The sequence below is a fragment of the Opisthocomus hoazin genome, chromosome 39, assembly GCF_030867145.1.
Source record: "Opisthocomus hoazin isolate bOpiHoa1 chromosome 39, bOpiHoa1.hap1, whole genome shotgun sequence".
In the NCBI taxonomy this organism is placed as follows: Eukaryota; Metazoa; Chordata; class Aves; order Opisthocomiformes; family Opisthocomidae; genus Opisthocomus; species Opisthocomus hoazin.
In genome coordinates, this window is record NC_134452.1 from 630,326 (window position 1) to 654,728 (window position 24,403).

Consider the following 24,403-nt stretch of genomic DNA (forward strand, 5'->3'; position numbering starts at 1 on the left):
TGGCCTGCCAGTGCTGGGCAGGGGTGTTGTCGTGGCTGAGGTGAGGGGAGATGTAGGGGGGAGCCCAGATATAGGGGCTGTAAAGCCCAGAAGCCATCCCGCGAGAGCCCGGGGGAGCAGACCCTGCTCCGCGCGCTGCCCACAGGGCTGGGCTGAAGGGCAACTGTCCTTGCAGGGCGCCCATCTGTGGGGCTCAGGCTCCACCATCTGGCTTACATGGTCAAAGACTGGTGGGAGCTCCTCCATCAGCCGCACAGCGATGGGGCTGGCCTCGTCCCTGGTCAGGTGGCCCAGCACATTTCTGAAGAGGACCAGGACCTTCGTCCTGACATCGGTGTCATCATGCTGAAGCATCTCCAGGATGTGTGGCAGGAGGGCCTGCATTTTTCTTGCCTGCATCAAAGACAGAGTTTCCCTTTTGTGAGGCCCACCGTGGCAGGGAGGGCATTTGGAGCTGTCTCCCCACTGCCTGACTCCCAGCCGAGGCCAAGCCACCGCCCCACCCACCGCCCCAGCCCTCGGCAGCCAACGCGGCTGCCCTAGATGATGCCCTGCTCACCGTGTCAGGTCTCTCCGACAGCGTGATGAGGACTCGCAGGAACAGGGAGAGCGTCACCAGGCTTGGACACCTCTCATTGCTCTCAACCTGGGACTTGTCACCAACAGCCTCCAACTGGAGCTCGCTGGGGGCCATCAGCTGAAGCCAAGACAGCAGTGAGACACCAGCAGAGGCTGCAGGGCTCGCCGAGGGTGATCAAGGCCTTTTTTGGTAACTCACATAGAACTGATGGATACAGATGTCTGTCATGGAGGAGTGAAGCCTGCAATGCAACTTGTGCTTGAGCCAGATGAGGAACTGCTTGAAGATCCTATCGAAAGGCTGCTGAAGCAGCACCTCCCACACGGCCACATCAGCGCTGCAAGGCAGGGTGTCAGCAGGGCTGTCTCGGCCACGGCAGCATGGCCTTGCTCAGCCCCGCAGGACGTGGTGGGATAGAGGGGCCCTGCTCATCGGGGAGCGAGCCCTCATGGCTTTTGGATCCAGTACCTGTCTCCTGGTGAAGAGACCTTCAGGAGGCTCATGAACACCGTGATGGGCTTCTGGTTGGTGAGCAGGAGAAGAAGTGACTCCACGCTTTGGTGGGCTGACTCCGTGTTGATGTGTTCCAGGTTATCGTGGATGCATCTTGTGATCTCTGGCACCTGGAGGAGACACAGTTGAGGATGGTGCTGCCAGTGGAGTGCAGCCGCTTCCTCGGCTGCCCTTGTCATCCCTCTGTGCTGCCTTGAGGTGGCTTCAGGTGCCCGAGACAGCTGGGTTTGGGGGGGAGGGATGGAGAGGGAGGGAGGAGCAATGCCTGCCAGGGCTGAAGGGCAGGGCAACGCAGCCACAGCCCACTTACATCCGCCAGCCAGAAGTCAGGGTCCTCCTTCACCACCTCCAGCATGTTCCTTGCTGCCTCCTGGTCAAAGATGCTGGAGTCTCTCATCGCCTCGATGACCACCAGCACGATGCCTGTCCTCTCTTCAGGTGTGAGGTATTGTGCGAATCTCTAGGGGAGGAAGGCAGGGAGCGAGGACAAGTCACACCGAGTGCCACAGCCCTGGCGAGAGATGGCCAGCCATGCTGGCAGCAGTGCCCGCGGGAAAGCCAGCAGCAGGGACTGCGGTTGCTGCTTGGGGGAGGATGAGAATAGAGGGCCCCAGGGTGAGGGAGAAGGGCTGGGCTCCTGGGCAGAGTGTGCTGGTGCTGCAGCGAACCAGGACTTGCTGGTGGCCAGGAGGGCTGGAGCTGCTGCTGGGATGCTGAGTGCAGCCCGGACATCGTCCATGCTCAGGGACAGCAGGAACGCTCTCACCAGGGACAGCGAGGCCACGTGAGCCCCATTCATTCTGGACGCCTTTGCTCACACGAGTGCCCTGACAAGGCCACGGAGAAGAGTCCCAGCAAGCAAGGAGCTCCTTACCCTGTCTATGAGGGCAGCTGCACGCTGCATGTAGACGACTTCAACTTCGTAACGCAGCTGTGAGCGGCCTAAACAGCGGGGCAAACACACAAGAGCCAATGAGACACGGCAGCTTTGCCGGCAAGCTTACCAACCCCCCTCAGATCTGCCTGCAAGATGGCAGGACACGAGTGGTCGAGGAGATTACTGGAGGGCATCAGGAACAGCTTCTCGCTACAAGCACTGGTGGGGGCGGCCAAGAGCTGCAGAGATGGATGTGCTCTTCACTAACAGGGAAGTGGCCTTCAGGAGAGCACTCAGATTCTGCAGCAAACCGGGAGCTGGGATGCCACGGGAAGCGGCTGTGAGGGCAAGGGAGGGCAGGAGGAGATGCAGACCCATCAGAAGGTGTCTGTGTTCCGAGGGATGAAGCCCACACCAACTTGTCTTACTCTTTTGATTCTCCATGAATTGCTGGAGAAAACAAAAAGCATCTGAAGCCAGAAGGGCTGTTGCTTCACTGGAAGACTGGAAGAGGATGAGACATCCCAGCAGCCGTCCCAGGATCGGGATGTGGATGTTTCTGTAGCAGACAGGGCCGTACATGTTCGTTCCAACGTGGTCCCAGGCCTGGGCGAGGGAGGCAGAAGATCAGAAAGGGTGAGGGCGGGCAGCTGGTGCCAAAGCCCTGAAGCCCCAAGTGCCCAGGGCTGCATCCCTGGAGAGTCAGGGCTTTGCTGGGCCGTGCCGGCCGCGGCTCCCAAAGCTGGGCAGCAGCCCCGCACGGGGAGAGCTGCCGTCTGCCAAAGCTGTGCAGGCAGATGGGGGAGGTGGCCTGGCTGGAGGGTGCCTGGCTCCATACCTCCACCGTGGGTTTGTCGGCCAGAAAGCAGCTGAGGAATGTAATGCTCTCCAGAGCCCTCTCCTGCACGGCCACATTGTCCGAGGTGGCAAAAGCCAAGAGCATCTGGGAAGAGAGAAGCTGCTGGTGAGCTCCTGGAGCAGATACACGCGGCAGCAGAAGCAGCCCTGCTCAGTCCACCAAGGCTTCCTCTGATCTTCTCGAGCAAAGCCTGTGGTGGGGTTCCTGCCCCTCGGGTCACCCCCTTCCCCCAGGGTGAGCTACTGCCCCTGTGAAGCCCACGCTTTGCCCATGCCAGACCTGCAAGATACTCTGCAGCCCCTCGCTGACCCTGGAGGCAGGATAGCTGAGCACCATGCTCTCCAGCATGTTGTCCATGGCCATCAGAGTCTGCAAGGAAGACAAAGGGCTGTGTCAGCGATTCCCATGGTCCCTCTCCCCCCAGGAGACTGACCTGACCTCCCGGCGCCAAGGGAGGACTCCTGTAGCTCACCCAGCCCTTACCGAGTAGTAGAGAGCAAGGTGCTGGGCTTCTGTTTCCTCTTTTGGAGGAAGCCAGAAGACGCTCCTGAAGCAGGCTGCTAGGAGGCTTCTCTCTTTGCCCTCCAGCACCCTCCGCACTGAGCTGCAAAGAGAGAGGGAGGCCAGTGGGACACTGGTGCTGGCTCCGAGAGGTGCCTCGAGGCCTCGTGCAGGTGGACACGGACCTGTGGGGCAGTGTCCCCAGGAGGGACAGGCAGGTACCTCAATGCGGCGATGGCATCCATGGCGAACTGCCGCACTGGTGTGCTCAGTTGGTCCCTGGGCTCCTCGTCCAGCAGCATCTGTGGAGCATAACCGGGATGGGACCTGGCAGCTGCCAGCACCCCGTGCCACCAGACCCTCACCCTGCCCAAGCGCTGTCCTCACAGGGTGCTGGGGAGCCTTGCCCCCTTCCCCCAGATCCCCTCACCTCAATACTCTCTACCAGGTCGAATCTGCGGCAGAAGATATCCAGGCCCTCTGACAAGCCAGTGAGCCACGCGCTTCTCAGCAGCAGGCGGATGCTGTAGAGAAATCTCATCTTCTGGTCCACATCCTGACAGCCGGCGGACAGAGAGAAAAACAGGGAGCGTGAGAGGGGAGTCACGGCCATGGACAGAAGATGCCGGTACAGCCATGTTGGAAATGGCCACAGTTACCTCTTCTGGGCTGCTGATGAAGGCCACGATGAACTCCACGAGTTCTCTCTCCTCTTGGTACGCCGGTAACCAGTCCGCCTCTAATAAAGAAAGAGAGCAGGGGGGCTGCAGAGAGCGTCCGGCGGCAGGAGAGCGCAGAGGCAGGAGCTCTGCCCTCCATCCAGCCCCGTGCCCCCTCCCCGGGCACAGTCGTCCCGTGCGTGTCAGGGCTGGAGGGTGCCTGGCAGACGGGCTGCGATGCTGGAGCACGGCACGGCGGGAAAGCCCCCAGTGCAGCGGGCTGAGGAGCTGGCTTGCAGCCGGGCAGGAAAAGTCCCCGCGTCCCACAGCACGGCCCTGGAGCACGAGCTGGGTCCCCTCTGCTCTCTCCCTCCTTGGGAGTCGGCACTCAGGCAGCATCATGCCCACCACCCGCGGGACCCCCGCTGCCAGCGTGCCGGGAAATGGTGATGCCGGCGTTGAGCGGGGTGCGCTCGCTGGCCCCAGCCCTGCCCAGACCCACGGGGCCCCTCACTCACCAATCTGCAGTGGCTGGACCATGCACACCTCATAGGGCCCCGGCAGAGAGCTGCTCTCCTGGGGAGCCCTGTCTTCCTCCGAGGCCACCCCGGGGCGGCTGGGGGGTCTCTCGGCCATCCTGCAGGACGGACAAAAGGGGTAGGGATGGACAAGGGGGAAGCTTCGGCAAAAAGGCTCGGCGCCGCGGGGAAAGACGTGGGCTGCGCTCGGGGGCTCCTCGCCAGCTCCGGGCTCCTGCCCTGTCCCGTCGCCGTCCTGCCGACACTGCGGGCTGGGGGCTGCAGCCGTGGTGACCACGTGCAGCGCAGTGGAATGTCAGCAAGTGAGGTCACAAAGGGCCCCAGTGTGACCCAGGCAGGGAGGTGCAGGGCGTCCGTGGGGGCCTCAGCCCCGGGCACCTGGGTACTCTCGGGGGACCTCCACTCCCCCTCTGCCCTAGTGTCCCTTCGGGACCTCCCTGCTGCCCTCCCACGTCTCCCAGAGCCCCATGCTCAGACACCCCGGCGTGCCCCCACGACGTCCCTTGCCTCTCGGCGCACTGCAGAGCCCTGCCCCTGCCCCTCAACGGCGTTAAATGTGTCAGATTCACTCCAGCCCAGCAGAAATCCTGCTTTTGTGTCGTCTCAACTCTGCTCCTCCTCCCCCCAAACAGGAAGAGCTCGTGCCTTCCAGCACTGGTCCCCTCCGGACCCCTCCCGAGGCCTTGAGCACACCCCAGACCCCTCTGCAGGACCCCGAGCTGCCCTCAGGGACGACTGCGTGGTCCCGCCAGGGTGGAGGATCCCTGGGCTACTGTGGCAGGGCTGCGCTCCAGCCTCTGCGGGGGCTTCGGGGCTGTCGTGGTTTAACCCCAGCCGCCAACTGAGTACCACACAGCCGCTTGCTCACTCCCCCTGCCCCGTTCCGATGGTGTGCTGGTTTCAGCTGGGATGGAGTTCGTTGTCTTCCTGCTAGCTAGTGGAGTGCTGCGGTTTGGGTTTGGGCTGATGACGATGCTGATAACGCGCTGATGTTTCGGTTCAGCTGCTAAGCTGGACTACGCAGCCAAGGATTCTGCCATACCGTAGGGTGTCATGTTGAGCATACACGGGGGTTAACTGGCCGGAGGGTGCCACGGCTTGGCAACTAACTGGGCAGCGGTCAGCGGGCGCTGAGCAATTGTACTGACCGATGCCCGGCTCTTCTTCTGGGTCACTCGATAGGAAGGGCTTACGACCCGGCGGGAATGGGGAACGTGCATTCTCCAAAACCCCACAATGCCTAAGCAGGCTTGTGTTTCCTTTTTGCTGGTCGCTGCAGACGTAGCTGCCGTCGTGGTGATCACATCCATTGGGATCTGACGACGGCCATCTTGCCATTTGACGCCTAAAGACCAGATCGCCTGTGCAGATCCCTTGACCTTACTTTGTTTGATGGCAAAGCTGGCTTTCAGAAGGATTTGGACTCTTGTGTTCCTTTTCTCAAAACGTGCTGCTGCTCTGTTGCCCCACACGATGATGTCATCAAGGCACTGTAGGAGTTCCGGAGCGTCCCCCTGTTCCAGCGCACTCTGGATCAGCCCCTGGCAAGTGGTGGGGCTGGGTGGGGCAGTCAATTCCAGGTGTCCTGGTGTTGCGACAAGTCCGTTGTGAAGATGGACAAAGCATACGCATACAATATGAATGCTGCAAATGTCAAACTTTATTCATAGATTCAGTACCTTATATACTGTTTTTCAAGATTATCTCATTGGAACATGCGTTTTTCTAGTGACAGCTACAGATTATACCTGATATTTATGGTGACAACTACTAATTATATTTGATTTCTAGTTTCTCATTAGTACAGGATATAGCTCATTAGTACAGAACATAACTTTCTCACAGTAACATCTTTACTCGCCACCTGCATTTCTTGGCGGACCATTCAGTCCCATTTCCTTATGAATCTTTGCTTCCGTTCTTGTTTACTTTGGCTGTACTTTGCCACAGTCCTTGAGTCTTTCATCAGGGCTTCCTTCGATCACTGACTTTGGTCAAGCAAGGCCTACAGGCCCTGCTCTACCGCAGCAAACCCCACAGTTCCCCTTTTTTTCTTTCTTAAAATCGTATCCATCAGTCCCATAAGTATAGACATAGCGCATTGTAGTATACAAGGAAAGATTATTAGCAAAACAATAATTGAGCATAAAATAATGAGACCATACTTGATTAAATCTTTTATCCAGCCGGCAATTCCTAAGGAACTCAGCCAGTCGTCAAACCGATCTTCAGATCACAATTTACGCATGTTATTCATCAACTCTTGTAACTTTTTATGAATCGATTGTGAATGATCCGAAAGATTCATACAGCACATACCAGCAAACTCTTCACACCCATGTCCATGTGCTAATAAGAAGAAGTCTATTGCAGCTCGATTTTGCAAAGTCGCATGGCGAACACTATCTAGGTCGCTTGCCAGATCATACAGAATTTCTGAGGTTTTATTCATTTGTTTGCCTGCCCAGCAGGCCAGGGTGTGTAGAGATTGCAACGCTTGGATTGATGACAACTGTGGAAGAAAAAGAGAACCAGCAATAGACAATGCTTTTCCCCACACTACAACATTATCATCACATTTTTCGTTGAGCATTACCGTTGCTCTTTTTTGGTGGCCCATTTCACTCACTGTTTTACTCACTTGTACTAGACACTGTAAATGTTGTTTACGTGGCATCAAAAAGGTCAATTTTCCAATATAACATGGCCTCCAAATGGCAGGGCCGGCACTCCTGGCCATGCCCTATCGCCGCATATCAAAAAATAATTAGGTGGTAAAGCTCGTGGTTATGTAATGTTATATGGCAGATGAGGGGCAGAATCATTGCAGTAAAAACTGTCTTGATACCACTCCTTCTGAGGAGAGACTCGCGTCTCAATATCATCCTCGCCTCTAACAGTGCTGGTACTAAAATACCAACAGCCGCCAGCTTGGTCTGAGCCCAAGAGTTCTAATTCTTGGGGAGGCAACATTGTTTTATTCAAATTTTTTATTAACAGGGCCATTGCCGTAGACTCATAAGTCCACGAGTTTTGTCGGGCTGTTTGCCGAACGATCGACTCATTTAACGATGGTCCCAGATGGGTCCAATTGCCAAATTCAGATATATTTATATACGGGATACCAATCAAGCAAGTTTTAAAAGATTCCCAACTTGTTGTAATGACAGACAAAAATTTGTGACTCCAGCCTTATGTGCCTTTTGTGTTATGCGTATTATACACAGAACCAATATAATCACTGCTTACTCTACATCTCCCCCTTTTTTATTTAATGAATTTAAAGCAAGTGCTACATTGACACACTTAAGCATCATCACTGGCTTTATGGTCCAGTAACAGCCCTGTTACAGTGTAATATTAAAAACAAACAGAAGAACACAAATGCTAGTAAAAAGATATATAGATGTGAAGCGCATACCATAACCTGTATTCATATTAATCACTTAGGTTTAAATTAATGTATCTAAGGGTATAACTCTCTAAGTATATACAATAACTGCAGAACTCACCAAACCAAAGACGCAAAGGCAGTTACTAAGTCCAGACAAATCCGTTAGATCGCAGAAACCAAATAAATCTATTAGAACACAGAAATACGAACACTATGACAACAAACACATAAAATCACACATTTATAGTCGCGACCGCACACGCACAAGCGCACCAAGTTTTCAACTTAAATCCAAATATTGCAAAGACTTATGATAGTTTTTTGTTTGGTTTTTTTTTTGCATTGCAAAGACTTATGAACAGACAAAGACTTACAATAATATTCAACATTTAGCAGACAAATTCCCAAGCCTCAGTTTCAGGCAGAGTTCTCTCTTTTCAATTCTGCTTTAGGAAGGGCACTTTCTCTTCTCCCGGGGGATATAGCCCAATGCTGTGAAGCTTTTACTATGACTAGCAAGCAGGCAACAAAAAAAATTTTGGAAGAATGCCTTTGCCTTATTAATGGTCCTTGCTCAGAACCTTTTGGTCCAGTGATCAGAGGTTCTCCCCGAGAAACCCTCGCTGCCGGCTGGAGTTCCTGCGATCCCTCTAACCATTGATGTTCAAGAGCAGGGTCCTACCTGGGTGCCCAAAATTTATTACCAGAAAGCAGCAAAATAATTCACTCTCCAAAACTTAACCCCGGAGCCCTAGAAAGCAGGCACTCTCAAGAACTCATTAGCATACATTAATATTATAATCAGCTAGAACAGTTTGCAGTGATAAGGATACAAGGAATTCTACTGCAGTAACTGAATTATACACACTTTTTCCAACTAAGTCCTTGAATGTCAGGAAGATGGTTTTTGCCGTGCCGCTTTTGGGTTGGCCGGGACGGGCCGGCGCGCTGGGATTGGGGGGGGGGGGGGGGGGGGGCCGGTCCATGCCGCCGGTTGCCCGGGGGGGGCCGTGTGCCCCACCACGTGTGAGGTTCACTGACCCGTCTGGTGTGGTGGTCGCTGCACTGCGGGCTGTGCTGTGTCGAAGGGACTGCGCGGTTTTATGCTGGAATTCACCCTGCTTTCATTTCAGGTCGGGTACGCCAATTGCTGTAGAGGGACCCTGTTGTACACTTTCGGGATGCCGGATTTTGCACCCCACTTCCCATTTCTCTGGATTTAAAGGATCGTCAGGTTCTGGCAGATTTACCTCCCGCATTTCTCGTGTTGGGTTAGGAATTTCATTGTTTGTGGGGTTAAAGATTTCAAAAGGCTGCGGCTGTGTCCCTGCTTTGGAGATAACGGTGGAGAAGTAGCAGCCGCTTGTAAGATAGTTTCTGTGGGTTTTAGAGCATTTAAAGCTGTATGCACTGATTTCCAAGTAATGATTTCCTCAGGGATTTTAAACTGCAAGACTTTGTTCTTTCAAAATTCTCTGTAAAATCTTTCAATTGAGCTTTCGTTCCTTTCAGCTGATCACGCTTTTGACAGCTTGAAAAACAGGGGCTAATAATCGCTTCTCTTTGTTGCCGACCTGCACAGAGTCCCCGATTCTCTGCCACACATCCAAGTCGAACAACCGATCTGTCGTTGTTATCAGCTTTCGTATGCGGTACCACAATAGTCCTGATATCTCTCCTTCAGTTAACTTAACGTTGACTCGATCCGCCAATTCCGGCAGGCTTTTCTGCGCCGCCTTTTCCAACACTGATACAGTGAAACCCATACTGCTGATAATCACGCCCCCCGGCGTGCTGCGGATCCGCTCCTGCCTTTTTCAGGCAAAGGGACATGTTTCGGATCAATAAGAATTTCCATGTCCTCATCACCTTCTTCTAACAAGGGTGTTGGAGGTACAGTATTACCAAAAAAGTCTCTCGCATCTACAGGCAGAGCAGTAATTGATGGCGACTCTGCCGACAAAGCTTGTTTCGCAGCCTGCGTAACTTTTGATTCCGTCTTCGTGTCTCTTAACTGAGAGACAAGCCGCCAAATCTGGCTTAAGCGGACAGCGTCTCTATTCCCCACAGTAACTGATTCCCAGAGATCTCGCTCTAAAGCATTCCAACAATGATCATCAAAGACCTCCTCCACCGAGGGGAATATGTTTCTGTGCTGTCCCCATAGCAACAAATCTGCTACATCCTGCTCTTTTAGTGGCACCTCGTGCTTACTCGCCAAAGTCATAACAATATTAAGTACAGCTTTGGCCTCTACTGATACAGTAGATCCCATAGTAATAGCTAGCTGCTCACCTTGGTGCACCGTTGCGCGATATTCTTCGATCGCCAGGGGTAAACCGCCGCTGCACGATATTCTTCGATCGCTGGGGAAACCAACCCCTCGAGCAGCGCCCTTCACCACCACATCAGAAGGCGTCTCTTGGACTATTATTACCTTCTTCTAATCACGTCGTCTCCTGGTGTCACATAGTCTCTAGGACTGAATCACATCGTCTCTTGGACTGTGTCACGTCTCTTGATTCGAACCGAATCACGTCCCCCTTTTCGAATCACGTCGGGGTCACCAATTGTTGCGACAAGTCCGTTGTGAAGATGGACAAAGCATACGCATACAATATGAATGCTGCAAATGTCAAACTTTATTCATAGATTCAGTACCTTGTATACTGTTTTTCAAGAATATCTCATCGGAACATGCATTTTTCTAGTGACAGCTACAGATTATACCTGATATTTATGGTGACAACTACTAATTATATTTGATTTCTAGTTTCTCATTAGTACAGGATATAGCTCATTAGTACAGAACATAACTTTCTCACAGTAACATCTTTACTCGCCACCTGCATTTCTTGGCGGACCATTCAGTCCCATTTCCTTATGAATCTTTGCTTCCGTTCTTGTTTACTTTGGCTGTACTTTGCCACAGTCCTTGAGTCTTTCATCAGGGCATCCTTCGATCACTGACTTTGGTCAAGCAAGGCCTACAGGCCCTGCTCTACCGCAGCAAACCCCACATGCTGGACGCCCCTCCAAGGGACAGCAAACTCTGGCTGACACTCTGCTGCCAAGTGCATTGAGAAGAACACGTCAGCGTGGCGTACCACTCCACTGCCTTGGACTCCAGTGGATAGTGAAGTTCTAGCATGTCCGGCATGCTAGAGCTCACAGTCACCAGGATGACTTCATCCAGGCCACGACAGCCTGCTGTCAGTCTGCACTCTCCATTAGACTTTCGCACCAGACATACAGGACAGGTCAAGGATGAGCGAATCCTGCTGATCCCTCCTTGACTCTCCAGTTGACGGATCAGCTTCTGGCTGGGGATCGGGTTGGGGCGATGTTGCTGCTGGTGCACAGCTGTGGTAGCGATCGGCGCCTGTTGTTCTTCAGCCCTCAGCAACCCCACAACAAAAGGGTCCTCCGAGAGACCGGGCAAGGCAGACAGCTGTTGAACTTCCTCTGTATCCAAGGCAGCTCCACCAGAAGCCCACCAGTACCCTTCTGGGTCCTCGAAACACCCTCTCCTGAGACAGTGGATGCCAAGGACGCACGGAGCCTCGGGGCCAGTCAAAACGGGGTGCTTTTGCCACTCATTCCCAGTTCGGCTCACTTCGGACTCCACCACAGTCAGCTGTTGGGATCCTCTTGTCACTCCCAAAATACGGATGGGTTCTGCCCCATTAGAGCCCGTGCTCTGTGCTTTGGGCCTGCCATCTTCCCCCGTGAGGGGGCCGCTGCCATCAGTGCGGCTTCTGGACTTGGCGGGGCAGCGGCTGGGTAGGCGGAGGGGGAAATGGCGGCGTTGCTCCCTCATGGAGCCCATGTGCACTGCGATTGGTGGGAACTGCCAAACTGCCCCCAGGACCCTGGCGCAGCCCCTGTCTCCCCACACCTCCGGCAGCCGAGAGCTGCCATGGAGCCGCTGCCCAGCATGACCACGCTGGTGCACCTCCAGAGCTCTGCTCTGCCCGAGCTGGCTGGGGCCGGGCGACTGGAGGCAACTGGGACGGGATGGGAAGAGGTGGCTGAGGACTCGCTGCCTTGGAAACTCGGTAGGGTGGTGACTCTTATTGCCATTGGACCCCCTCCAGACCTCTGTGCTCTGCTGGGAAACCTTAGCAGCAGCAGCAGCACAGCGCTCGCAGGTTGCGTCCCAGTGTCCGCCGCCACGGCCTGCGCGGGCTGAGGTTGAGGATGGTCTGAGCTGCCAGCGAACGGACGGAGGCATCGCTGTCTCTCTCCAGGTTCTTGAGGGCTGTGACAGAAAGCAACAGAGCCGAGATGAACCCCCGCTGTGTGCAGAGACCCCCAGGCATCTCCTCCAGCCCGTGCTCCCTACTCACCCTTGCAGATCTCAGAGATCTCCTCCTCGCTCTTCAGGGACCGCGCGGCAAGCCCTAGGCACAGAGCTGGGTCAGAGCCCCTGCTCCCCAGTACGCTCGTGCCAGCGCAGCGGCAGGGGCTGGGGCCAGGCTGCCAAAAGAGGGACTGCGGGGCTGTGGCTCACCAATGAACCTCACGGCCTCCTTTTGCAAGCTGGGCTGAGCATCCTCCAGGTACCGCAGGCTGTGCTGCAAGTATTCGTCAGCCCTGCTTCTGTCCCGCGCCAGCTGGAGAGAGCAGAAGGACATGGGCATGTGGCAGTCCCTCCTCCCAGTGCCTGCCATTCCCCTTCCCGTCTCCCAGCCAAAAGCCCTATGCGGGGTCCGGAGACCCCCTCCCTCCCACTGCAAGGCTCAGATGGGGCAAGGTCTCCAGGTGCTGGGGCTAGTCCTCACCAAGCACTCTCCAATCCTCCTTGTGTGCCCTGTCTGCACCCGGACTTTGAGCTTCTTCCAGCCGAGGAGCTCTGCTGCAGCCAGGAGGGCTTCTCTGGAGGCCTGCAGAACAGCAGAAGCTGGGAGATGGCACCACGGCCTGGGAAAGGAGACCTGGCGTCCCCCTCCTCTTGGCTTTGTTCCTGGGGTGATCCCACCCTTAGGAAGCTGGGACGTGCCCTGGCCCAAACGGCTGGGTGTCTCTTCCCTGCACCACGCTTACCTTTGAAATGTGTACCTGGGCAACGCTGTCGACCTGGTCGCCCATGTGAAAGAAGAGCGGGATGAGCAACGACCACACTTTGGTCTTCATCATCTGCTCGTCATCCCCCAACACTGACTGCAGGAGGACTCGGAAGAGGCTAAAGGAAATCTCTCGCAGCTGGCTGGACTCCTGGTGGGAAGGAGGAGAGGTGGACTTCAGAAAGGGTGTCGGCCTGCCCGTGCTGGGCAGGGGTGTTGTCGTGGCTGAGGTGAGTGGACATGCTCCGCAGTCAGATTGTGCAGCAGGGAGAAGCCGTCCTTGCAGGGCGCTCATCTGCGGGGCACAGGCTCCCCCATCAGCCTTACATGTTCAAAGAGGGGTGGGAGCTGCTCCTCCAGCAGCACAGTAATGGGGCCAGCCTCGTCCCTGGTCAGGTGGCCCAGCACGTTTCTGAAGAGCTCCAGGACCTTCATCATGACATCGGGGTCATCATGCTGGAGCATCTCCACGATGCGCGGCAGGAAGGCCCTCATTTTTCTTGCCTGTATCATAGACAAAGTTTCCCTTTGGCCAAGGCCAAGCCAACAGCCCCACCCACCGCCCCAGCACTCAGCGGCCAACACGGATCCCCTCAACGACGCCCTGCTCACCGTGTCACGTCTCTCTGACAGTTTGACGAGGACTCCAAGGAATAGAGAGGGGGTCACCAGGTTTGGACAACTCTCATTGCTCTCAACCTGGGACTCGTCATCAACATCCTCCACGTGCAGCTCACTGGGGGCCGTCACCTGAAGCAAAGACAGCAGTGAGATACTGGCACAGGCTGCAGGGCTTGCTGAGGGTGATCAAGGTCTCTGCTGGTAACTCACAACCAAGTGATGGATACAGCTGGAAGCCGCAGAGGAGACAAGCCTGCAACGCAACTTGTGCTCGAGCTACGCAAGGAACTGCTTGAAGATCCTATCGAAAGGCTGATGAAGCAGCACCTCCCACACAACCACGTAAGCGCTGCAAGGCAGGGTGTCAGCAGGGCTGCCTCGGCCATGGCAGCATGGGCTGGGTCAGCCCTGCAGGACATGGTGGGATGGAGGGGCCCTGCTCATCAGGGAGCAAGCCCTCATGGCTTTTGGGGTGAGTACCTCTGTGCTGGTGAAGAGACCTGCAGGAGGCTCGTGAGCACCGTGATTGGCTTCTGGTTGGTGAGCAGGAGAAGAAGTGACTCCACGCTTTGGCGGGCTGACTCCATGTTGATGTGTTCCAGGCTATCGCGGATGCATCTCATGATCTCTGGCACCTGGAGGAGACACAGTTGAGGATGGTTCTTCCACTGGAGTGCAGCCGCTTCTTCGGCTGCCCTTCTCAGCCCGCTCTTCTGCCTTGAGGTGGCTTCAGGTGCCCGAGACAGCTGGGTTTGGGAGGGAGGGATGGAGAGGGAGGGAGGAACAATGCCTGTCAGGGCTGAAGGGCAGGGCAACGCAGCCACAGCCCACTTACATCTGCCAGCCAGAAGTCAGGGTCCTTCTTCACCACCTCCAGCATGTTCCTTGCTGCCTCCTGGTCAAAGATGCTGGAGTCTCTCATCGCCTCGATGACCACCAGCACGATGTCTGTCCTCTCTCCAGGTCTCAGGTAGGGTGCAAATCTCTAGGGGAGGAAGGCGGGGAGCGAGGACAAGTCACACTGAGTGCCACAGCCCTGGCGAGAGATGCCCGGCCGTGCTGGCTGCTGGGCACAGTGTGCTGGTCCTGCAGCGAACCAGGGCTTGCTGGTGGCCAGGAGGGCTGGAGCTGCTGCTGGGACACCGAGTGCAGCCCTGGCACCATCCCTGCTCGGGGACAGCAGCAACCCTCTCAGCAGGGACAGCGAGGCCACGTCAGCCCCATTCAATCTGTGTGCCTTTGCTCACACGAGTGCCCTGAAAACGCCACGGAGAAGAGTCCCAGCAAGTGAGGAGCTCCTTACCCTGTTTATGAGGGCGGCTGCACACTGCGAGTAGTTGACTTCATCTTCACAACGCAGCTGTGGTGCTCTATCCCTTAGCACTGAGCGGCCTAAACAGCGGGGCAAACACACAAGAGCCAATGAGACACGGCAGCTTTGCCGGCAAGCTTACCAACCCCCCTCAGATCTGCCTGCAAGATGGCAGGACATGAGCGGTCGAGGAGATTTCTGGAGGGCATCAGGAAGAGCTTCTCGCTACAAGCGCTGGAGGGAGCAGCAGGGGTGCTGCAGAGATGGATGTGCTCTTCACTAACAGGGAGGGCATGGCTTTGGGCCATGGTGATCGATGGTGGTTTTGTCTGTGGGACCATAAAATCGCGTGTTTCAAGATCCTGAAAGGAGGGAGGAAGGAGAGCAGCAGGGAACAGATGCTGGCCTTCAGGAGAACACTCAGGTTCTGCAGAAAAACGAGAGCTGGGATGCTGCTGGAAGCAGCTGTGAGGGCAAAGGAGGGCAGGAGGAGAAGCAGACCCATCAGGAGGTGTCAGTGTGCCGAGGGATGGAGCCCACACCAAATTGTCTTACTGGCTTGTTTCCTCATGAATTTCTGGAGGAATCGATGAGCACGTGAAACCAGAATGGCTGTGGCTTCACTGGAAGACTGGAAGAGGATGAGACATCCCAGCAGCCGTCCCAGGATCGGGATGTGGATGTCTCTGTAGCAGACATGGCCGTACATGTCTTTTCCAACGTGGTCCCAGGCCTGGGCGAGGGAGGCAGAACAGCAGAAAGGGTGAGGGCGGGCAGCACCTACCAAAGCCCTGAAGCCCCGAGTGCCCAGGGCTGCATCCCTGGAGAGTCAGGTCTATGCCGGGCCGTGCCGGCCGCGGCTCCCAAAGCTGGGCAGCAGCCCCGCACAGGGAGAGCTGCCGGCTGCCAAAGCTGTGCAGGGAGATGGGGGAGGTGGCCTGGCTGGAGGGTGCCTGGCTCCGTACCTGTAGTGTGGGACTGCTGGACAGAAATTGGCACAGGTACATAATCCTCTCCAGGGCCCTCTCCTGCACAGCCACGTTGTCCGAGGTGGCAAAAGCCAAGAGCATCTGGGAAGAGAGAAGCTGCTGGTGAGCCCTGGGAGCAGACACGCGCGGCAGCAGAAGCAGCCCTGCTCAGTCCACCAAGGCTTCGTCTGATCTTCTCGAGCAAAGCCTGTGGTGGGTTTCCTGCCCATCGGGTCTGTCGCAGGTGCGGGATAAGTCCCGCGGGCCAATTTGGTGGCCAGACAGGAAGGCAGATGCCCCCCTCTGTGGAGTCCTGGCTGGACGAGAGGGGACATAGCTTGGTGCGTTGAGCAACCCAGGTTCCGATCGGAGGTGAGCCTTGGGAGCAGCGGACACGGAACCCTGCTGGGAAGGTAGAACGACGAGCTCGGGACACTGGAGCAGGGGGACCGTCACGTCGCAGTTTCCTGCCACACTGTGACTTCCTTCCTGCCACGCTGTTGTTTCCTGCCACAGCACTGTTTTCACATCGAGATGCAGCTCTGCACCAATCACAACGAGTTGCAGTAGTTTTGCATATATATGGATTGGGGGTTTGACTAATCAGATGCTGTAATTGCTTTGCTATATAAACCTTGTTTTTGCTGACTAATAAAGGTGAACAATCATACTCATATTGGGGTCACATCGTTACAACGTTTCCGTAACCCACGCCAACATTTGGTAGCAGCGGATGGACGGTTTCCCCTGCAGAAGTCCCTGAGACTGCGGTGAGCAGCTGGAGAGGGGGCGTGGGAACAACGGCTGGGAGGGTCCTGCCTGGGTGCAGAGGCGCAGGGCAGACACGGACGGCCGACTCCCAGGAATTTTCGAGCCACACTGGTGCTGCCTGGTGCAGCTAAATTTGAACGTGGAGACCGTGGTCGCAGGCATGGAGGTGGATGCTGCGGCAACGTTGCTCGTCAGTATTCTCTCTAAGAGAGGAACAGATGCAACGGCAAAGCAACTCTTGAAGTTGATTAAACTGGGGCAGCGATGGGGTCACTTTGCGGATACCCTGCTACTGTTTTCCATCTCGGAAGGGCAAGAGTTAGGAGAGACTATGTGGGAAAGGACAATAACGGGGGAGGAAAAGGAGGAAAAGGAGATAAAAGCCATCCACGAGCTCTGGCGAACAGTATTACAGACCTTAAAAGCCATGAAAGCTGAAGGAGAGGTGGTGCGTGCTGTAGCTCAGATGCTAGCTCCGGAGCCCGGGAAAGATCACGCGCCTAAGCCTGGGACATTAGCACGGGTTTTCGGGCTACCTGCCGTTAGAGGGATGACTGGGATCACTTGTAACACAATTGCCGAGATTCGGGCGAGTGCGGAGCGCGGTTCCGGTCTGGGCGCAGAGGAGGGGGGCCCACCGGAAGTTGCCGCTAGAGAGATCAAGTCCAAATGCGAGCCGGACGCAGTAGTACGACCGCCCCCGGGGAGAGGGGAGGAGTCGGGAGCGGAAGTGCGACTGACTTCCAGAAGAGGGGAGGAGCGGCTAGTACCATCCCCAGAGGGGGAGGGAGAAGGGGCGCGGCTTACGACATTGGCCCCTCCTGGGGCGTGGCCTGCAACATCGGCCCCTCCTCTCTATCCACCATTGCCACCCTCCAGTGAGGCATCTCCACTCCCGACGCCCTCTGATGGCGGCCAGAATGAATTGCAAGGAAAAACAGGGTGCGATCTTTTGCAGTCAATTTTGCAGCATCTTCAAGACATGAGCTTGCAGTTCCAGCATATGTCAATCGTTGCCAACCCCCCCCACCGGGACAATGAGGCTTCCTCTCCGAAATGTTTAGCTGGGCCTCCAGTACGGATCACACCTGCCCGCTGGAGCGGTGTTCTAAGAGATGCCATCCTAGATGGACAGTGGAACATTGCCACATGTACGGGAGGTACACAAGCCTTAGCCTGTCCTGTGGTACAGGTTAATGGACAAAGCAAATGGGAACCATATGACTGGAGGATTTTGCAACAGGCCCGTAGCACCGTAACACAATATGGGGTGAAGTCTGAGGCCACTCGACAAATTGTTACCTGGATTTACTCTGCTGACCTGATGTGTCCACATGACTGTCGAAGTTTAATGCGGTTGTTATTCACCCCTACTCAGTTCTTGTAGTGGGGAGCAGCATGGGCAGAACGGGCTATGGATGAGGCGATGCGACATCAGGACCAGCAAGATCCTTATCATGGAGTAACAGTGGACATACTTACTGGACAAGGAGTTTATGCTAGCCTGGAACGGCAATTGACCTTTCCCGCCCATGTGCTTCAATTGTCAGCACGTCTTGCCCTGGAAGCTTTGTTTGCACTGCCTGGTTCTTCCGCTCCACCTTTCGGAACTGTAGTGCAAGGAGCCACTGAAACTTACAGCAACTTCATCGACCGGCTGTATGATGCGTTAATGAATCATCCAGATTTAAATGACGAAAGCAAGCAACAAATGTTTCGTGTGCTAGCCTTTGACAATGCCAATAAGACTACAAAACAGCTTCTGGCAGGTCTGCCGAGAGGGGCAGGAGTTGAAGACATGCTGTCCAGGGTCGAGAGGGCTGGAGCACAAAAGCAACAGGCGACGGTCGCTGCTGCCGTGCAAGGCGCGGTCAGAGAAGTTGTCCAACCACTTGCGGCTGCTGTGCAACACAACAGTCCTCTGCAGGTGCAATCCTCAGACCGCCGTATTTGCTATCGGTGTGGGGCAAAGGGGCACGTCAGACGTTGCTGCCGTGGCGCCATCTGGTGTGAGAACTGTCAAAAGGATACCCATGCTACAAAAGTATGTTCGGGAAACGAGAGGAGGAGCGCGGACAGAGGCCGCGTGTGGAAACAAATGAATCCTCCAAGCAAAGCAAGAGTTTTTCACAACAGCCTCAAGCCGCAACCAGAGGCAGCTTGGGAATCGACTTGGAAACCACAATAGACGTTGTCCTTAACGACACGACCGTACATGAGATCCCTATCAATGCGATTGGGCCAAGGATTAATTCAAACGGCAGAATGAAAGAACTTTTAGTGGGACGTTCTTCTGCCGGCGTTAAGGGACTGCTAATTGTTCCTAGGGTTATCGATGCAGACTATGCGGACCAGATTCATATTATGGTCCATACCCTTTGTCCTCCTTTGTTTGTTCCAAAAGGCAGTAAGATAGCGCAGGTTCTAGTGATGGGCAGCTCAATCGACCATTCTTTAGCAAAGACTTCCCGTGAAAACCCAAGTCTTGATTCCACAGACCCTGCAGTTTGTTTTACTACGAAGATGGACCATCGGCCTAATGTGCGCGTTGTGTTGAGTCAGAAAAATGCATCAGTACACATCTATGCCATGCTAGACACCGGAGCTGACATCACAATCGTAAGTACGGGTGTTTGGCCAGAGGAGTGGCCACTAAGTGTTCCCACAATGGCTATCGCAGGTGTGGGGGGACACTCCGCTCCCATGATGAGCCAATACCCTGTGCAAATAACCTTTCTTGAAGGGCAGGAGGTCACTTTAAAGGTCTATGTCATGCAGCTGCCCATAACTCTTTCAGCCCTAATTGGCCGCGACGTTTTGAGTCAAATTGGAGTTGTACTAACTACTACCCCTTTTTAGTTATGGGCACTGGCGAGCAGTCGCCCAACCCACCACTAACCTGGCTTTCCAACGAACCCGTGTGGGTTGACCAGTGGCCCATGGCAGAAGAGCGACTGCAAATAGCAAGGCAATTGGTAGCAGAGCAACTCGCTGCAGGCCACATCAAGCCTTCAGTCAGCCCATGAAATACCCCCATTTTCGTCATTCCGAAAAAGAGCGGCAAATGGCACCTCTTACACGACCTACGTAAGATTAATGAGCAGATGCAACCCATGGGAACCGTACAACCTGGAATGCCATCACCTGCTATGCTTCCGTCGGGTTGGCACGTGATCATTGTTGACCTAAAAGACTGCTTTTTCACTATACCTTTACATCCCCGAGACACTCAACAGTTTGCCTTTTCGATACCGGTAACCAACAAAGCAGCACCTTCAGAGTGATATGAGTGGGTTGCCTTGCCACAAGGCATGAGAAACTCACCCACGCTGTGTCAACTTTATGTGGCTTGGGCCTTAGCTCCACTCAGGGAGCAATGGCCGAATACAATCATTTACCATTATATGGATGACATCCTCTGCTGTCAACAGGAAGCGTTCAATGATGATTCCTTGACACAGCTGAGTACTGTCTTAGCCAGCAAGGGCCTTGTTATCGCCCCAGAAAAGGTTCAGCGATCTGCACCATGGAAGTATTTGGGGTGGCGCATCTCTGACGCTAAGATCCAACCACAAAAGGTGGAGTTAGCGACAAATTTGCGCACATTGACTGATGTACAGACTTTGCTTGGAGACATCCAGTGGGTGCGCAACTGTGCTGGTATTTCCAATGCTGACATTGCACCGCTGACATTACTACTACGTGGCTCGCATCCCAGCACAGCAGTCACCCTATCACAGGCGCAGCAAGCAGCTTTGCAACACATTGTACAGAAGCTTCAAACAGCCTGGACTGCTAGGCAGCTGCTAACCCTACCTGTTTCCTTGCTTATTTGTAACCCTGTAGAGTCACCATATGCCCTTGTTTGTCAGTGGCAAAAGAAGAAGGGGGAGACTCATTCCTGTACAGCATCGTTGAATAGTCCTGATTTTGCCACTGACAAGCCTGTTAGGGGCGATGATCCATTTTATATACTCAAATAGGTGTTTTTAAGTGTGCAGCCGAAGACTAGTACACAGACACGATCAGAAGCTGTGGGAGAGCTAATCAGAAAAGGTAGGACGAGGATAGTGGAAATATCAGGGGAAGAGCCGCAGGACATTAGTATACCAGTCAAAGCAGCAGATTTGGAATGGTGGTTGAGGCATGCTCTACCCATACAGGAAGCTATGTTAGGCTATGGTGGGAGGATACATTCCCGACAGCCGAAAGGGAGATTGTGGCAGTTCTTGAAGCGTAATCTATGGCTTGAGAAGTCCAGAGTTCAGGAGAAGCTGCTGGCCGAAGGAATCACAGTGTATACAGATGCAGGCAGGAGGCTGCATAAGGCAGTTTGTGTTTGGCAAGAAGGGGGCCAGTGGTGTCATCATATGATACAAGGACAGGATGGAGATTCGCTACAAATTTTAGAGCTGACTGCCGTGGTCTGGGCTTTAACTAATTGGTTAAATGAGCCTTTAAATGTTGTAACTGACTCCCTTTATGTAGCTGGGATAGTGCCTCGAATACCGGATGCCTTGCTTAGGGAGGCAGTCAACCCTAGATTAGGCAAGCTGTTTATCCAGTTGCGGACCGTACTGTCTCAACGGGCCGTACCTTGTTGTGTCATTCATGTACGTAGCCACCAATGGGATCTGGGACTAGGGCACAGCAATCAGATTGCTGACAATTTAGTCAGTCCCGCATGCCCTATGCCTCCAGTAGACAAGTTTCAGCAGGCCAGACAGAGTCATGAGAATTTTCACCAAAATGCAAGAGGTCTGCAAAGGCAATTTGGACTGACAGAGAATGAGGCTCGTTACATTGTACAGGCCTGTCCTAAGTGTGGAAACCAGGGACCAGGTATAGGCCAAGGGGTAAATCCAAAAGGGCTGCAGGCACTTGCGCTGTGGCAGATGGACATCACGCACTTCTCCGAATCTGGGCGACTGAAGTACGTGCATGTCACAATAGACACCTTTTTGAAAATGATATGGGCCTCTGCTTTACCTGGGGAGAAAGCGCAACATGTTTGTAAACATCTGCTTTCGTGTTTCGCAGTACTGGGGGTCCCTGAAGAAATTAAGACCGATAATGGACCTGCCTATGTCAGTCAAAAGCTGAGATCATTCTTGTTGATGTGGGGAATTAAGCACAGCACGGGAATTGTGCCTTCTCCGACAGGGCAAGGCCTCATAGAGCGCACTCCTCGCGTGCTGAAAGACTACTTAGATAAACAGCGAGGGGTTGAAACAGAAGCACAATCAAGGTTGCATCGAGTTCTTTTTACTTTAAACTATTTGTGCCTTATGGGTGATCAGGAGGCACCGCCTGTTGTGGTGCATCACCAGAACTTAAAATTCAATAGTGCAACGAGTTTACCGCGGTTTGAAGTGATCTATAGAGACCCGACTACTGGAGAATGGGCTGGACCCGTACCAGTGATATTTAACGGTCGAGGTTATATGTGTGTTTCCACAGATCGCGGTCCAGTCTGGGTGCCTAGCCGAGCCGTGAAGCCTGCTTTGAATCAGCAAGACAAGTTAGCCGAGGAGCAACAAGCAGACTCTCACGAGCAGAGCAATCAAGTAGAAGTAACCTGAATAGAGGGAAGAGTATATGAGTGGTTACCAGGAGGTACTTGTCACCGATATCACCTGTGATGTTTTGTAAGATCTGTAGGCCTCGGGTTTTATGTAATTGTTACACTTGCCAACAATAGTGGCGGCGGCGAATATCATTTGCGAAGCATCGGTGTGATCAGTGCCTTTAATAGGGCACAGCGTAGCTCGCATTTTAATTGTTACAAAGCTCAAGACATAAGGGAGCGATGCTTATCTCTGTAGCCGCTTGAAGTGGGTAAAGTTAGCAAACCGGAGAGCTAAAACCATATGGGTAAGTAGTTCTTTTAATATAGCCAAAGTAAGTTAGTGCTTGCTGTTTGGACCGTCCCCAAAGTGGGGGGGGAAAGAAGAGAGTGCGATGCTTGCATCAGTTTTGAAGGGAATGGCAGGAAAACGAGTGGTTACCCTGTTAGCCGTACTCTTCACATGTTGTCAGATTATAGTAGGCGAAGAAACCCTTTATCGCATGGAGCCCCGACAAAATCTATGGGTTACCTGGGCGAACAAAACGGGCCAATCAGCATTTGGTTTGTCTCTTGCTTCCACAACAGAGCCTTTTCGTACCTGTCTAATAGGAGTACCTAGCTATAATGTTACTCATTTTGCTAATTATAGTGCAGGCAGATGTAGAAAGGAGATTCAAGTGAGTAGTTGCAGTGCCAAACTCATACAAGGTCTGAATCGCACATTGCCCTGGGATTCTCAAGTGCTGAACTTGCTAGGGTCGATGAGGATTGGTAACACGACCAAAAACTGGACTCAAACTTGTTTTGTATTTGCAGGGCCTGCTATTGCTAGGCCTAACCATCGCCATTTCTTCAACCAGTCAGGGTGGGCCAATGTCACTCCAATTGCTTCTTATTATGACTATCAGGGCCACTCTAGAGCTGTCAGCTTCTGTGGTACCAATGATATGAACAAAAGAACCCCCCAAAATCTGGGCGCCTACGGGATGGAAGGTGGTTCTCCCTTGTGGAATAATGCTACGCCTAAAGCCTTGCCTCCTGACGTGTTCTTAATCTGTGGTGACAGGGCATGGCAAGGAATTCCTCGTAACGTCTATGGCAGCCCGTGTTACTTAGGTCAGCTGACATTGCTAGCTCCAGATCGACAGTGGTGGAAGAAGGTAACAACTCGTCCCAAACGAGATGTTACGGGTCTTCCTCCTAACTGCAATGATCGAATCACTCTCCCAAGTACCGCCGAGCGAGTATTTCTGGCATTATTAGTGCCCGGTGCCGCCGTTGGCGCAGCGTTAAACCAGCTAGGGAAATTGACGTGCTGGGCAGAGAAGCAAGCCAGTGTTACCACAAAAGTCTTGGAATCCCTGCTAGAAGATCAGAGTAGTCTCCGACATGCGGCATTGCAAAATAGAGCCGCAATTAATTTTTTACTGCTGGCCCAGGGACATGGTTGTGAGGATTTCGAAGGCATGTGATGTATGGACTTGTCCAATCATAGTAAGTCCATCCACAAGCAATCACAATGGCTCGAACAGCACGCCAATCAAATGCAACAAAACCAGAGATTTTTTGATGGATTGCTCACCTCGCTCTTTGGTAATCTGCCCGCTTGGCTTAACAGTTTAGTTATAGGAAATTTGTGTATATGTATCGTGTTACTTGCTGTTGGAATTATAATATGTATTTGCTTCAGCTGTCTTAAAGGGGCTCTCTCCAAGATGATGAAGCAAACCTGGCTAGCTCAAAAACAAGAAGGGGGAATTGTGGAGTCCTGGCTGGATGAGAGGGGACATAGCTTGGTGCGTTGAGCAACCCAGGTTCCGATCGGAGGTGAGCCTTGGGAGCGGCGGACATGGAACCCTGCTGGGAAGGTAGAGCGACGAGCTCGGGACACTGGAGCAGGGGGACCGTCACGTCGCCGTTTCCTGCCACACTGTCACTTCCTTCCTGCCACGCTGTTGTTTCCTGCCACAGAACTGTTTTCACATCGAGATGCAGCTCTGCACCAATCACAACGAGTTGCAGTAGTTTTGCCTATATATGGATTGGGGGTTTGACAAATCAGATGCTGTAATTGCTTTGCTATACCTTGTTTACCTTTTCTACCTTGTTTTTGCTGACTTAATAAAGGTGAACGATCATACTCATATTGGGGTCACATCGTTACAACGTTTCCG

At 53.8% G+C, this 24,403-nt stretch overlaps 1 long non-coding RNA gene across 1 annotated transcript; it reads left to right on the forward strand.

Moving 5' to 3' along the window:
- Positions 1-16,571: 16,571 nt before the first annotated feature.
- Positions 16,572-24,178, forward strand: LOC142365421 (uncharacterized). The gene is made up of 3 exons (XR_012766468.1): positions 16,572-16,659; positions 22,121-22,276; positions 23,920-24,178. It is a non-coding gene; the product is annotated as an uncharacterized LOC142365421 (long non-coding RNA).
- Positions 24,179-24,403: the final 225 nt, after the last annotated feature.